Source organism: Canis lupus, chromosome 3 (assembly GCF_003254725.2).
Source record: "Canis lupus dingo isolate Sandy chromosome 3, ASM325472v2, whole genome shotgun sequence".
NCBI classification, from domain to species: domain Eukaryota; kingdom Metazoa; phylum Chordata; class Mammalia; order Carnivora; family Canidae; genus Canis; species Canis lupus.
Window position 1 is genome coordinate 90,251,326 of NC_064245.1, and position 16,218 is coordinate 90,267,543.

The following is a 16,218-nucleotide window of genomic DNA, read 5'->3' on the forward strand; positions in this document are numbered from 1 at the left end:
AGTGAATTGTCTAAGACGAGTCTCACTGAGCTAAAGTCAAGGTGTCAGCAGAGCTGCTTTCCTTCCCAAGGTTCTGAGGGATAACCTGGACCTTGCCTTCTTCAGCTTCTAGAGACTAGCTGCATTCCTTAGTTTGTGTCCATTTCTTCCAACTTCAAAGCCAGCAATTCAGCATTTCCAAGTGCCTTTCTGACTCTGATGTCCTCCTATGACAGCACTTCCAAATCCCCTCTGACTCTGATGGCTCTCTTCTATTTTGAAGGAACCATCTTGTGATTACATTAAGCCCACCCAGGTAATACAGGATTATCTCTTTAAGTCAGTTGATTAGTAAAACTAATTACATTTCTATCCTTAATTCCCCATTGCCTTGTAACCTAACATATGAGGTTCTGGAGATTAGAATATGATCATCTTTGGGAAACCCTAATTCTACCTACCACAAATGTTTGATCAAAAATCTCTGGGGCCCCTATTCTTGGCTGTCGTACTGATTTGTTCGGGAAAAGGTTCATTCTTGAAGAACAACTTTTGAGACGGTAGGGTACTGGCATTTGTCTACACTTGCCTTTGTTCATTACTTGTCAGTATTGGAGAGAGAGATGGTTTGATTTTTTTTTTTTTTAATTTTGGCAGCTTCCCTTACATGCAATAGTCTAAAAGTGAATCAAACATGATGTAAAAAGTAACTAACGGCATAGAAATACCTATAAAGTACCATGAAGTAAGAGTAATGAAGCTTTGTGGCAATAAAGATTCCCTGTATGGAAATTTCTAGTGTTTCTCCCTTTAGTTATACTCATGGATACTCTTACTTGATGTACTAACTTAACTTCACTGTCATGATCAATAGGTCCTTGTTTCCAATTGTCTCCAATTTCACTCCCTTCTGTGTATTAAAATTGTCTATCCATGTCCTTTTTCATATGACTGTGTGGTGCTTCCTGGTATGAACAGAGTCTGTGTTGCTGCTCTGTTGATACTGGACTCTGCCATTTTACTTATTTTGGCTAATTAATGGAACGTGGATGGAAATGACAGTATGTGTGCTATGTGCCTATATGTTAAGAGGTCCTGCACATTTCTGCTTATTTTCCTGTGCTCCTGCATTTTTTTTTATGAAAAAGGTAATGTTCCAGATAGCATCTGATCCAAGAAGAATGAATGACATGTGTGACAGGCTTGAGCTTTACCCACAGCCTGCAGCCCAGCTAAGCCAATCCTATGCAAGCATGTACTCACGTAAGCAAGAAAAACACAGGTTTAATTAGTCAGAGATTTTGAAGTTCTTTGTTATGCAGTATTATGGAAGGCCACATCTGATTACTACAACATCCAAAATTGCACCAAACAAAATTTTCTGTTGATTGTATCATCATGTTCTCAGTAATGCAAATCAAAATGAATCATCCTTGACTCTACAATTTTTCTCAACTTCCATATATAATTAGTTAACTTGGTCCTATACATTACCCCTATTTAATTTTTCCATATTTGTTCCTTGCTCACTAATCATCTGCCGCTGCTATAGATCAGATCAGTGTCATTTCTCCGCCTGGTAATAGCAGCAGCGTCCTAGCTAGACTGCCTTCATCTCAAGCATCCCAATCCATTCCTCACAATGATCTAGAGTCAGAGAGCGCCAGAGCCCTGAATAGAATTTGAAACTGCCTCTCTATTCCCTATACAATGAAGGTCAAACTCATTGTTGTGACATACGCAGCCCTTCATCATCTGACTTCTGCTTATCTGATTACCGTGTCATTTTCCCACATTATCCTATGCCCAGCCACAATTGTCAAGTCCCTCAGGAGCCCCTTGATATGTGATTTATCAGTCTCATTCTTGTCCTTCTTCGAAAACAACATTTCCTTTTTCAGAAATGTGCTTACTTGATATATTCAAAATCATCAATTAAGCATGCTCTAAGGTAGAACAAAAGCCCTTCATTAGTAAAATATTCCTTGGCTTTCTCTGTCCAGACAAAATCAAATGTTGTATTCTTGGCTCCTATAACCCTTTGCATAGATTATGACCATAGTGCTTATTGTACTAGAACTGACAGCTCATCCAGAGCCACTGTAACATCCTGAATTTGTTATTCTTTGTGGTCCTAGTGACTTGGACAGTGCCTGATAGATTACTTTATGTATTCATTTAAAAAATACAAATGAGGAGTCTATATAATAGGTGATGCCTTGGGCATTGTGGAAAAAACTGAATGAGATAAACAAAATACTTCTACCATTTCCATGACTACAGGGTGCAAGCACAGTATTAAACACATACATATATTAGGTGATTTAATTTTCTCAAACACTTTGAAAATTATGTAGCATCCTTACATTACATGTAAAGACACTGAAGCTCAGAGAATCTAAAAAACAGTAAGTAACATGATTCTTCACTTCATGTAATTATTCTTTGTCCATTTTTCCCCCTCACCTAATATGGGCCAGTAACAAAATTCTGTGAATGCTATACCATAACTACGAAAGACATGTTTCGATTATTGGTTGTTGTGAAACTACTCCAGGACATAGTGATATAAAACTATCATTTTACCTTTGTTCTCAGTTTTGGGAGAAAGGGAGTCAGATGGTACATCTCCAATCCACATAGTGACGGTTATGCCTAGAAGGTCCACTTCCAAATGGCTTCTTCACTCATGTTTATTTTAGTTCATTTTGATGCCTCTCTTGCTTCCCTTCCCTTCCCTACCCTTCCTTTCTTCTCCTCTTTTCTCTTCTCCTCTTTTCTCTTCTCTTCTCCTCTCCTCCCTTCTCTTCCCTTCTCCTCTCTTCTCTTCTTCCTTCCTTCTCCTCCCTCTCTTTCCCTCTCTCCTCCATCTTTCTCTCCCTCAGCCCCTCTCTCTCTTTCTCTTCCTCTGAGATATCTCAATCTCCAGGCCTCTCACTACCAATTGGACTTTCTCAGAACATGGTAGTTCCTGAATAACAGCACCTAAAATTGATGTCTTCCTGACATGTGTATCTCAGTTTCAATGTCAAGACCTTAGAGAAGTCTTTCATAGCAATTGATACAGGATAAGCCAGTCATTATCAATTCTTTCATTCAGTATTAATTCTCTCCAGAGAATTTATCAGCATCTTACATATTTATTCATTCATTTCTTTCCCATAATTTCCTCTTGTTTATTCATTATTTATTCAATCAATATCTATTGAGAACTACAAAATATCAACCAAGATTATAGAAGTTCAGCAAACATTAGGAGGAAAAACAAAGCAGTAACAAGACCCTTGATGGCGTGGTGTATCCCCACTAAAATGTGTGCTTCACGAGGACTGCAATCCAGGCTGTCTTATTAATAATGATCTATCCAGAGCCTAGAGACATGTCTTCCTTGTGATAAATGCCCACTAAGTATTTTTGACTGACCAAATGAACAAAATCGTAAGCTTAGATCTACTATGCAAAGGTACAGGAGGAATCTTGGGGTGGTATGAGAAGTACAACAGGGAAACTCATTATTCTTTGAAAATCATAGGAGACCTCTTTGTAGAAGTGATAATGAGGCTCAGAATTGGAGGATGAGTTGAAGCGGTGGCAACAGCAACATCAGTGGAGACAGGTTTTTCAGCAGAGTGATCTACCTCCTAGTGATAGAAGTTAGAACTGAGATTCAAGTGAAATGGGGAGAATAATGGGAAGGAATATGCAACTTTCTCTTTGTGAGGTGGGGGGTGTTAAAGTGAAGATATATACTCATTTTTATATTAAAATCATTGTAACTTTATTCTGAACCCCTAACTACTGAAAGCATACCTTATAATTACCTAGTACGAGGGACGAAGGTCTTACCAATCACCATAGTGAGTTGACTTTAAAAAAAAAAAAAGATTTTTAAACTTATTTATTTGACAGAGAGAGAGCAAGAGTAGTGGGGAGGGAATGAAGGAGAGGGAGAGGCAGGCTCCCTGCTGAGCGGGGAGCCCAACATAGGGCTTGAACCCAGCATTCTGGGATCACAACCGGTGCCTAATGGCAGATGTTTAACCGATTAAGCCCCCCAGGTTCTCCTGTGTTGACTTTTCAGTGAAGGCTTTTTAAGTTGATGCTCCCAAATGTTCAACCTGTTTTTGAATTAACATGAATAGTTATTTTCAAGCCACAACTAGTAATCTTCTTTTAATCATGGATTCAAGATGTATTGGAATTTTACTGAGGATCTTCAACAACTCTTTAGTATTACCTTGAATGATGTATGTTTCAGATCCCTCTTTACCCCCAAGCTTCCTTTCTCAATTACCTTATATCCACAATGTCTTTATAGGCCTCTCCTAAGTCCTGCATGGGTTTGCTGATTCTAAGACTCCAATTTCCTCCCTGTCCTTGGGATGTCTTCTGTTTTAAAGATATGACAACCACTCTGACTCTGCTCTTTCAGGATGAGAAAGAAGAACGCTATTTCAAGATTTATCCACATTTGGTTTTGCCTTATGTAACATCTCACTACAATAATTTTTAGTTTCAGAAATAGGTTCATCTATAAATTATGAAACCACCAGGAAATATAGAACTTCATAAATTTGATAAGTACTCAAACACTTGGATATGTTCACGAGAGCGTTAATATTTAATAGCACAGCAAACAAATCAGAAGTTAAAACCAGAAGTTGAAACAAAATAAAACTATATGCTTTTATGTATGATGTCCTCAGATCCCTGCTCCTGGTCCTTCATTAGATGGAGTCACAAGCTCATCCTCCTGATGTCTCATTTTGTAACAGGGGTCTTATATTAAGACAGCACTAGACTCTCATTGCCCCTGTATTCTCATGGAGGAATGTAACCTGGTAAGTTAGGGAGAAGTTAAGTGGGCAGAGCTCGACTCACTACCCATTCAGTTTTAGAGTCCCCCTTGATGTGGGTGCAGGGAATGGTCTTTTGTTACCACACAGTGACCCATTTCTCTAACAGCTCCATCAATTATGTGAATGATATATTTGTCTCCATATGACAAAATCCTTTATATATATATATATATATATATATATATATATATATCTGAACTTGTTCAGAAGTTGGATAGGAGATAAAAAATGTATTTTATTCAGACCCTTCAAATATCAACACAGTAGGACTAATGTAGGAAGACTATGGGGCGAATGGTATCAAAGTTCCACAGAACTGGGGGGGGGGGGTCCTTGTTCTTCTTTTACAATCAAAAGGTCATGTGCTCTTGGGTAAATCATTTAGACCACAGAATGTTCCATACCGTATCCATGTGCAGTTGTCCAGAAAACGTAACAGGGATGAAGATTCACCAAACAAGCTCTACACGCTGGTTACCTACATACCTGTCACCACTTTCAAAAATCTACAGACTGTTAATGAGAACTAATTGCTGATTGTCAAATAAAGGTATGAAATTGCAAAAAAAAAAAAAAAGTTTTTCAGTTGCAAAACTGAGAAGGATAAGCTAAGTTCATGTTTTGAAATCCTAAATTATTGACAATCCCAAGAGGAAAAATGGAGGGGGTCCGAGTGGAGAAGTAATTCTGGAGTTCCCATATCTGCTTTAACAAGGGCAGCCCTACTTCTAGCAAATGTTGAGCTTCCCAATAGGACTTTACAACTAAATATTTGAAAACCATTCCACAAGATGATTTCTATTACTTCTTCCATTTCTGACACAGTGTGGCTCCGTGTAAAATTCACAGGCAATGACTTAGTATAACAGGAATTATGCAGGCTTGGGAACAAAGGTCTAAATTAGAATCTTGACTCTAACATACACAACGGCATTGGACAAGATGAACAATAAAATTGTTGGATGCATGGATAGTTAGCTAGATAGACATATGCTGTTCTTGTTTACATTAAGTGGGGTGGCAGGTGGGCAATCTCTGAAATCAAGGAGAGTGTTGGGAACTCATTCCTATTCTCCTTGTTTCCATCTTTCAAAGGGAAAGGAAAGCTTGTTCAAACAGTACTATCAATATTTATACATGATTTTAACCATTTTTACACACGCGTTGTCTCATTCGATTCACATGGTTCTTCAGTACAAGTCTACATTAACTTCCTCCTTTCTAGAGTGAGGAAACCAGCTTAGTGTTCTGCTCAAGGTCATGTAGCTAATAAACGGCAGGCCTGGGGTTTGAACCTGGGCTCTCCAATGCTGAATCCATGCGAGTGCCTCCGCGCTAATAAGGCAGCTCTGAATGAGTCATACATATTCAGTTTCATCTACCATCATCACTTTTTCTGGTTCAACTCATCCATGTGACTCCTGTAAAATGAAATTGGCAATTGTTTATGGCACCGGCAGTGGGTTGTTATGTCAGCTCATCTACTGAGGCAGCCATTGTGAAATAATGTGTGCGGTGACCCCTCAGTGTGAAGTCTAGCACCTATGTCATACTTGTCATTGTTCAGCACTAATATCTGCCCTGCTTCTTCTTAAATACACTTCCCGAGTATTCACATCAAGGTGTTTGCTCTCAAAGTGATCCGACTTTCAAGTTTAGGAAAATTACAGACCAATAGGCACGGCTTTCTGTGTGCAAGCACAGTACTGCATCTTTACTCCAGGTGAAACACTCTTGAAAATAAAAACATTCCGAAGGAGAGTTTTGGATAGACAAGCTGTTATTACCGCTTTGAGGATGCTCTGTTGATAATTATTGTTGATTTGGTTATAATCGACCAAATTCCAGGATAACTCAGTTCTTCTATTTTCTGTAATTTCTGCCTGTGTGACAAAACTGTTTTCCAGGTGAAAAACGGATCAAGGAATAGGGCGCTGCTTTCTGGGGTGATATTTTTGTTGCAAGTCTGCCAGGAATATAGCTTTTACAGTTTCTTTGAACTGACCCCCCAGTTCCAACTCATTTCGCTCACCCTTCTTACTCTTTCTATTCTTCTTCAAACCACTCACACAGAACAACTAACAAACAGATAAACAATAAAAACAAAGTGAACAACAGCAGCCGGTATCCACAAGGCCGGCTGGGAAAGGAATGAGCATGATGTATGACCTGGTACGTTTTAGACTTGTGGTTTACACTGATCCCTCTCCTCCTTGCACACCCTACATTTGGTCCCAAGTCAAGTCCTATCATCTTAACCTTAAAAAGCCAGAATTTAATCTCTCCTTGGTTATTTCGATGGCCTCCTAACCGACATTCCCACATTTTCTGTCAACAGCGTCTCATTACAATACAATAGACGAGGTGATTTTTCTTATAATGGAAACCAGATATCGTCCTTCCTTTGCTCGGCACCCTGCCATCTGCCCATCTCCCTCAGTCTAATAGCCAATGTCTTCCCAATGCCCTGTGAACCTTATAGGTACTGGCCCGTTGTTACTCTTCTTGTTACTCTCCTCCCATTCCTTCTGCTCTAAGCACACTGATCTCCTTGTTGTTACATAAACATACCCCTGGCCCCAGACTACCTCCTGTCTATGGCCTTTGATCTACAATTGTCTTTATTTGGAAATCCTTTCTCTGAGATCTCAGTGGGGCTCTATCTCTTCTCTCCCACAGGTCTTTAATTCAATGTTACCATTCCAGTGAAGCTTTCTCTGACTACTCTAAAATTGCCCATAATGCCCCTTAGCCCTCTTTCTACTCTATATTTGTTCTGAACCCTGGCTACCACAAACAAACTACGTATTTTGTCATTAAGCTTGTATACTCTCTGCCTCTCACATCTAGCAGATAAGCTCCACAGAGACAGCACTGTGCCTTGTATCGTTGAGTGCTTTATCCCTAACAACTCAGCCAGCACCTGGTGTTTGGTAGGTATCTATCAGGAATTTGTTGAACGAGCAACTCTTTCTGCCATTCATTTTGCAGACCGAGCCCTGATCACTTCAAAGGAGCTAGATCTCTGTAATGCGTCGTCTTCAGAATCTTAATAGTTGAGCACATGACTTCTGGCTACCTCAGCTGTGTGACTTTGCACAGGCCAATCAGCTTTATTTCTCTTTTAGTAAAATGAAAAAAAAAAATCATACACAAGTCATCCGGTATCTGTTAAATTTAAATGAGACAATGTGTAGGAAAATAAGGTTTTAAAGTTTGGTGTAAATATTTATATTGTTATCATTGTATAAAGTTTTATTGCATTAGCTATTCAGGATAATTTTCTGACACAGTGGTATGGATGATCCCCCAGAGCATGGAAAGACTCTTGATTTGGGGTCAGTTTTTTTTTTTTTTTTCTTTTTCCAATCTTACTGATTTTAATAAACTTGTGTTTGTTTTTTCTTCCACCACTCCTCCAATCCACATCCTGGTACATTCAATATCTATTTACTTTTCAGGTTTCAGCCAAAATAAATTACTCCCTCCACAATATCCTCCCTATCTTCCACACAGATTAAATTGGATTTATTTTTTATGTGTTTATAGAGGATATCAAACTTTATCATTCTCAATTCCATAAATGCAGAAATTTTTTCAGTGTATATCTTCTCTATTGAAAGCACCATAAAGACATGAACCATATGTTTTGTTGCCAATATATTACATTCTGGATAGTTTTTTTTTTTTTTTTTGACCGAACAATGCATTTTTAGAAAAATTTAAATGTCACTTACATATCTCAACTTTAAATCCTTATAAGACAACCCACCTCTCCCTAAAGATATTATTATTTTTAACCTATTATTAGACTTTTTTGTATATATGGCTTAACTACTACATTTTTTGTCTGTATGCCTTATCAATTTCATCTTATCCTCCATATATTTAGCAAGCATTCACTACAATAATTTTTTGATCGTATTATGTAGTACAAGCTATTCTAATTTGTTTAATTTTACATATTTTTATTTCATGCTGCATGTAGCAATTCTCATGGTATAACTAACCCGATCTATGTGTAACTTCTCTAATATCTATTTCCATTTTATAGGAGAGAAATCTAAGTTACTGGAAAGTCAAATATCTTGCCTCAATTCACATAGAGGGCCAAAGATTTTAACTCAAATAGTGAATTTCCAAAATTTATATCCTATCAAGAACACAGAGAAATGAGTAAGAAAGTTCCTCAGACACTGAGGAAATAAGTATTTAATGACATGCAAATAAAACTTAATTGATAATTTTTATGTAATTGTTGCTGATGGTTAAACTGCCCACTGAAAATAATAAAGTCTTGATACTCAGTAAATTCTAAAAAAAAAATTGTTTTAATAAATAATGTTTTGGTTTTAGTACATAATTTATTGGAACTATTCATACTCCACCACACACACACAAACTCATAGATATTTGAGCAGTCTTGTTGACTAAAACATCTTGTTGACTAAAAATCATATATATATATATATATATATATATTCAAGTTCACAAAAAAGAATAATACACCACTGTCACTTTGGAACAGACCTGCATAGTTTGTGAGCTACAGCAAAAAATAAATGTGCTATACTCCACTTAGAGACTTCACCTTAAGAAGAAAAGTATTGTCTTTCTTTTCAGTTGTAAGGAGATTCAGTATCTATATCAAGTGTCCTGATAGCTACATCCTGGTTCTTCTATCCTTGCCTCCTCCCAGAGCCCCACCACCTGGGTTTGACAGCAGCAGAGGATGAGAATGGACATTTATAACAGATCTGTCTGCAAGAGAACTGTGGTGCTATTTGCTACTGCTATTTTAGCAAGGGTCTAGACTTCCTGGCTAGGAATCGGGTTCTTCAGTTTGATTGTCCAGAAAATACTAGAACACATATCGAGGGCAGATCGAATGGCCAGGTACAGAAAGGATAGCAAAGCTTTATTAATTTTGCTTCTCTCAAAACAAAAAGGGATTGTCCAGCAACTTCTCCAGAAGAAAGTGCCTGTGAAGGAAATCAAAATCAATCCAGATAAACTTATAGATGTTTAGAGAAAAAAAATGATTGTTTTTTTATACAAAGATCAAGATTTAAAAGAAAAAGCTCAAAGATGTTTTGTCCCCTACATACATTCAAAGTAGCTGATGAAGGATAAAGAGGTATTTGAAGTAAGAAAGTTACCTGTACCTGAATATGGTCTGTCTCTTGGTCCTGCCGTGACACCACAGGTAGGATTTCTTCAGAAAATGCAGAAACAACCCACCAAAGAATTATTCATGAGTTAAGATAATAAAGTTATTGTGCCAAGAATTGTTCCCTCACTAATGATGAAATGAAAGAATTTAGAGTCCACTTCACTGAGAAAATGTCCATTCTTCAGGAAGGTGGGATAGGACCAGAAGGGTCAGAGTTCAGACTGGCTAGTGGTATTAGTGGTGGAGAGGAAGAAGAGAAGGTAGGCGGGAAGAAATGTCAAAAGAAGCTGGGAAAAACAAAAGGGTGTCAATCTCAATCTGTTGCTAACATTGATGAAGTACAGAAGATCAAGGAAGGTCCTACACTGTTCTTGGACAGAGATGAGGAGGAGGAAGAGACTCAATACTGATTTCTTCAAGATGAAGTGGCACAAGGTCTTTCGGGTTGGACCTTAAAGAACATAAAGCATTATAGAAGAAAACAGCTTCTAAATCCGGTGTCAAGAAGAAAGTGACCATGGTTGCAGAAGCAAAAAATATATATATAATGGAGAAATATATATATATTATAATATAATTATATATTATATTATGATAGATATATATATCATAATATAATTATAATTATATTATATTATGATATATAATAATATATAAATGATTATATAAAGCGAAAGATTATATAAAATTACAAAAAATGTATTTGTTTAATCAATTGACATATACCTGCATTACGTGTGCAAATGACTGGGGAACTTATGTGTGCAAATGACTTAGTTCACAATAGCTTCTTAACTCTGTGTGTAGTGTCTGCAAAGTATGTCGAAGGAGTTGTTAAATTTCTATAATCAAAAACATAAATGCAGCATGAAGAGTCCATATTTCACAGCAAATATGGAGCTGGGAAGAACCTTAAAATATAGGTGGTCTCTCCTCAGCTGAGAGAATGGAGGCGCAGAAAGGTTAAGTGACCTCACCAGCATCACACAGAGCACTGATTCCCAGAGGAGTGCTGGGACCATGTTACTTCTCCATTAATTCTCCTGTGAATCATTTTATGGCTTGAAGACTCCCTGTGCAATAAAAGTTTATTATCCGTGTGTCAGGAACTTTGCTAGGTGCTGGAGTTACAGCGATTTATGAGACATAGCCTGTGCCCTAAAGGACACTACAGTCTAATGGTAAAGGTAGACACAAAACATGCTATAGAAACTAATAAGTGAAATGCATACAGAAGAGAAACATGTAACTCAGTCTGGAGGGGTCATGGCAGAGATATTGGAGAGAGTGGCCTCCAATCTGAGTCTTAAAGGATAAGTAGGAGTAGAATTTTTCCAGATGGGATAGGGGAATGGGGGTAGGAAAAGCCCTATGCATTGGAAAGGATTAGCTAGGCAGAGATACAATAAGCAAAAGCAGTTTGATATATTGGGGAAGGGTTGAGGTGTAGAGAAAATATGAACAATTCACCGCTGCTGGAGTTTGAAAGATGAAGAGGAAGTTAGTAGGAAGTAAGTCTGCACGAGAAGGTCCAAACCTTAAAATGCCTAGTAAGTCACAATTAGAGAATGTGGAGTGATTGGAGAATTTTCAATAGGAGTGTCATATTGGGTTGTATTTATGGAACTCCGGTGCCAACATGATCTAAGGAGTCAAGGAAAGCTGGTAGATTAGCTAGGAAATTGGTGCAATAATTCAGTTTTGAGGTGCTGGAGACATGATTTAGGACAGAGAAATTGATATGAGGGCAGAGGAGACAGATTTAGAAAGATAGAGATATGTAGACGTTGTGAAAGGTTGGGGCACCTGGGTGGTTCGGTCAGTTATTAATCATCCGACTCTTGGTTTTGGCTCAGTACATGATCTCAGGGTCATGAGCTGGAGCCCTGCATTGGGCTCCATGCTCAGCTCAGAGTCTGCTTGGAATTCCTTCTCCCTTTCTCTCCCTCCCCCTCCGGGCCTCCCCCTGCTTGCATGTACGCTCTCTCTGTCTCTAAAATAAATACATAAAATCTTTTTTAAAAAATGCTGTAAAAGATTTCTTACTCACATAATGAGGTTTTCTAGGAGACCAGGGTTTGATCGCCCAATGGCACCAAAAGAGAAAGTAGGCTCTCTTATCAGCTTGACTAGATGTCGGAAAGACAGGGACAATGGGGTGTAGACCTGGAAATCTGGCCTCAGTCAAATATTAAACATGGAGCCAGTCCCTTGACTTACAAAGGGATTGCCTCGCCTTCTGTGGCCAAGCATTATACCAATAAGATGAATGGCTAGAAATAGCAGAGTTAAGGCATTTATGTTCTTCAAGCTTCAACTACTGACACAGAGGTTCCAGTGACCAGGAATATTAAAACCAGGAAATCAAGGCGACAAAGGGCAATCCAGGACTCAAGAAAGATTTCCATTCTAGAGGGGTAGTGGGGCACTCAATCCAGAAACTAAACCCAGAGTGCATAAATCCAGCCAAAGGAAGAAACCTAAGAAGGCAAGATCCAAATGCCAGAGCTGCTGGTGATCAGAACTTCAGAAGTGCTCAGGAATTTGGCTGGACTGAGCCTGCAGGTGAAGGTTATTATCCATTACATCTGGGAGACGCCAGAGTCATGTCACATCTTCAAGAGCTTACAACCTTGTTAGTAGAGAGGAAAAAAATCCTATGAAACAATACGTGGTGCACCTTATCACAGATGACAACCGAGGCCATGACTGGAATGAAACCTCGAATTATCAAAGTTCAAATTTTAAGACACCATGCCAAGCTTATAAACCCACACGTCATATCCTTGTGGTTAATCCAAAGAGGAAAGAAGAGAGATTTTTCAGTTTTTAAGGGCAAGCAGCCTGCCCGAGAAGGCTTGAGAAGAGGATAAAGATCCTTGCTGGGTTTTTGACAAGACTCCCTGGATACAATTGAAATTCTGCTACTCAGATTGCTGAGAGAATCACCCAAGTAGAATTTAGTCTTCTGTTAAATTCTTTACTTTTTTTTTTTTTTTCCCAGAAGTCACAAACTGATCCATTAAACTCCTGCTTTCATTTAGCAGTTCTCTCTCTAAGCTGACATCCCATAACACAGGGATATTTTCCAAATATATTTATGCCATCAGTGAAAAGAATTCCCACCATTAACACACTGTCAAAGACATCATCACTGAAACTGCTAAGTGTTTTTACAGAGTCATGGAATCTCGGCAGTTTATTTGAGAGCCTATTGTGCATATTTGTACCTCAAAAACTCAACCATCAGCGGGTCCTTATTAACCATAGGTCTCATAATGTCACTCTGTTCTGGAGGGAATAGGATTGCTGATTAGGCTGGCTTTTCAATAATGGAGGACCAGTGTCATAATAGAAGGCAGAGGAGTTTGGAAACAGGACAATATTTTCTGGGAGCTAGATGATATATAAAACATTTCATTTAGGGGTGCCTGGGTGGCTCAGTGGGTTAAGCAGCTGACCTTTGGACTCAGGTCATGATCCCAGGATCCCAAAATGAGCCCCAAGTCAGGCTTTGCTTGAAGATTTTCTCCCTCTGCCCCTCCCCCAACTTGTGCACATGGGGGTGCGTGAGCACATGCTCTCTCTCTCTTTCTCTCATATAAATAAATCTTTAAAAATATATTTCATAAAAAAACAAAACAAAAAAACAAAAACTAAATTAAAAAATAAAAGTATATTTCATGTATCATCTCTGAACAGTCAACAGTAGGAACTTCTAGGGAACATATTTTTCAAAATAGAGTGTTTTGAAATTCTCCTCGTACAGCACAGTGGTTAAAATCGTAGGCATCAGAACCAGAAATCTTGGGTTCAGATCTTGGTTCTGACACCTCCCACATCTGTCCGTCTCTCATCCATAAAAAAAAAAAAAACAAATACGAAGAAAGCAATTAATAACTGGACTTGCCTCATAGGAAGGTTGGGAGGAATCACTATTCACAACATGCATAGGGCAGGGCTCAGATTACAGCAGCATTGTACAAACATTAGATGAGTGTGAGCTATTATTTTTCTTGGGAGTTGATCCTGATAGGTCATTCTCTCACCTTTCTGTCTGAAGACTGATAATTAGAGTGTCAGACTTTTCGTTGTTTACTCATGTGCTGAAATCAGGGCAAAAACTCTACTGTGAGTACAATAAATCCTTTCAATTGTTGCCACATTACTGTAGCTTTAATTCTTCAGTTAATTCCCCAAATTGGCTCAAATTCTCTATCATCCTTGTCATTTCCACCTAATTCCATAATTAATTCGTGACAGGATTTGCTTCCCAATGCTATTTGCCTTCTAAAACAGTCAGGGATTGGAAAGCAGCAGTGTAATTGCCTTGAGAGCATTTTGCTTGGTTTCCATGAACCTGGTTTTGGATATATTCTAGGAAAAAGGATCCAAGACTTGTAGAATTCAAAATCTCTTCTTGGCAGTGATAGCGTTTGACTCTGCACAGATTGTTAAAGAGGTGAGGTACTTTGCTCAGCAGGTGAGAAAATTATTTCTGTTAGCCATTATGACTGTCATGATTTGGGGAAGCAATTCAGAAAACCTCTTTCATAATACTTAAAAGGTTTCCTTGACTTTCACTAAAATAACAGGGGGCATCAGCAAAATTCATTTAGTCAAAGCAAAGTGATAACCAACGTAATCGTCATTTTGGGGATGCATTATTCATTATGTCAGTCGTTAATTCAACAAAAATTTATTGGGTGTTTTCTATGTGTCTCTTACTGTTTTGGTCTTGCAATAAAATCGTGAATAAAACCTGGGCCTGGCATCCATATGCCATTGTCTAATAAATTTTAGAAATACAGTTTTGAATATTAATTTTAAGTATCTATGGCTATTACTGAGAAAGCATTATTTCTTCTGCTATTACTTCTGACCAGTCCCAATATTATTCTGTGCATAATAAAATGAATGTGCTTAGATTGTAATTTAACCTCAGAAATTTAGAAATAAAGATGAACCTGGGGGAAAATCTCCTCAACCATTGTATATGTATCCCTGTGGGTAATTGTTAGGTCTCAGTGCCTTCTGTAAGAGGGATCGTTATTTTACTTAGTGGTTCATAACTGTTCTAGACTGAAAGACCCTACAGAGACTGTTTTTATTGGTCTTTATATTTTCAGTGCGTAGAAGAACATCTGGAATAATGGCTTTTAATTCTGGCATGTATCATTATTTAATCTCTTATATAGCCATAAGAATATGGTTGTCTGGACCCACAATATGGGTCTACTGATGAAGAATCTTCCAACGTATAGACATGTCTATTTTAAGATAGCCCAAAGAGGTTTTGGATGCTTAGTTCAACTTGAGGGTTGAGTCTCACCATTCATTAATTGAATCAGTAAGAGAACAAATTAATGAAAAATGTCATCACAAATTTGTACAAAAATCATGCCAGCATATTTCCTTGATTTGTGCAACCCAACTCAAAGCTTTTCTATAATAGAATTCAAAGTTAATTAATTAAACACGTCTTCATGCCAATCTTCCATTTGCAATTATCCAATGTGTCAATAATATATCTGTATTTCATAAACTTCTATATTTGCAAAGTAGAGCTGTAAACATTAGAGATTAAGAAGCTTTCTCTAGGCTGACTCACAAATTAAAGGAAAGGTTCCCAAGATGTGAGCTAGTTGGTTTTTCAGGTAAGTAGGGTGAGTGGGGAGAAAAAAATCATGCAAATATCTGGGACCTGAAGGTCAAAATCAGAGATACTAGGAGTGAAGAGCAGCTGGTGTTCAGCGAGCAGCCAACAAGTTTCAAGAGAAATTAATGATTCAAAGCAAGTACTTGCACTAATATTGTATCTCCTCTTTTCAGTATCTATTAACTTTCTACAGGAAAGGTAACATTTTTATAGAATAGATAACATTTAAATATAGGATCTTAAGGAAGAACTGGTAACATTATGGATTATGTGAGATTTACATAGTCTTAAATGAAATCCTGATTCCTTCCCAAACTTTTGCACATTTAGGACATGCCTAGAATATTTTTTTAATTCTAGTAATATTGAGAAAACATATGGATAAGAATAAGCTTTGCCAACAATTTTAAGCTCTGAATAATTGCAATGCAAGAAGTGATTAATTACTAAGTGTTTTAATACTAATTCAATTAACTCCATTCATTTTCCACACCACACTGTCTTTAATTAGCTGATTTGCCATTAAAAACAGCACATTTGTGGCAAGA

The 16,218-nt window shown here is 37.8% G+C and overlaps 1 pseudogene; it reads left to right on the plus strand.

The window, feature by feature from the left end:
- Nucleotides 1-1,232: 1,232 nt before the first annotated feature.
- The window catches only part of LOC112653501 (probable ATP-dependent RNA helicase DDX10), a 42,525-nt pseudogene continuing 27,539 nt past the window's right edge, over nucleotides 1,233-16,218 (plus strand).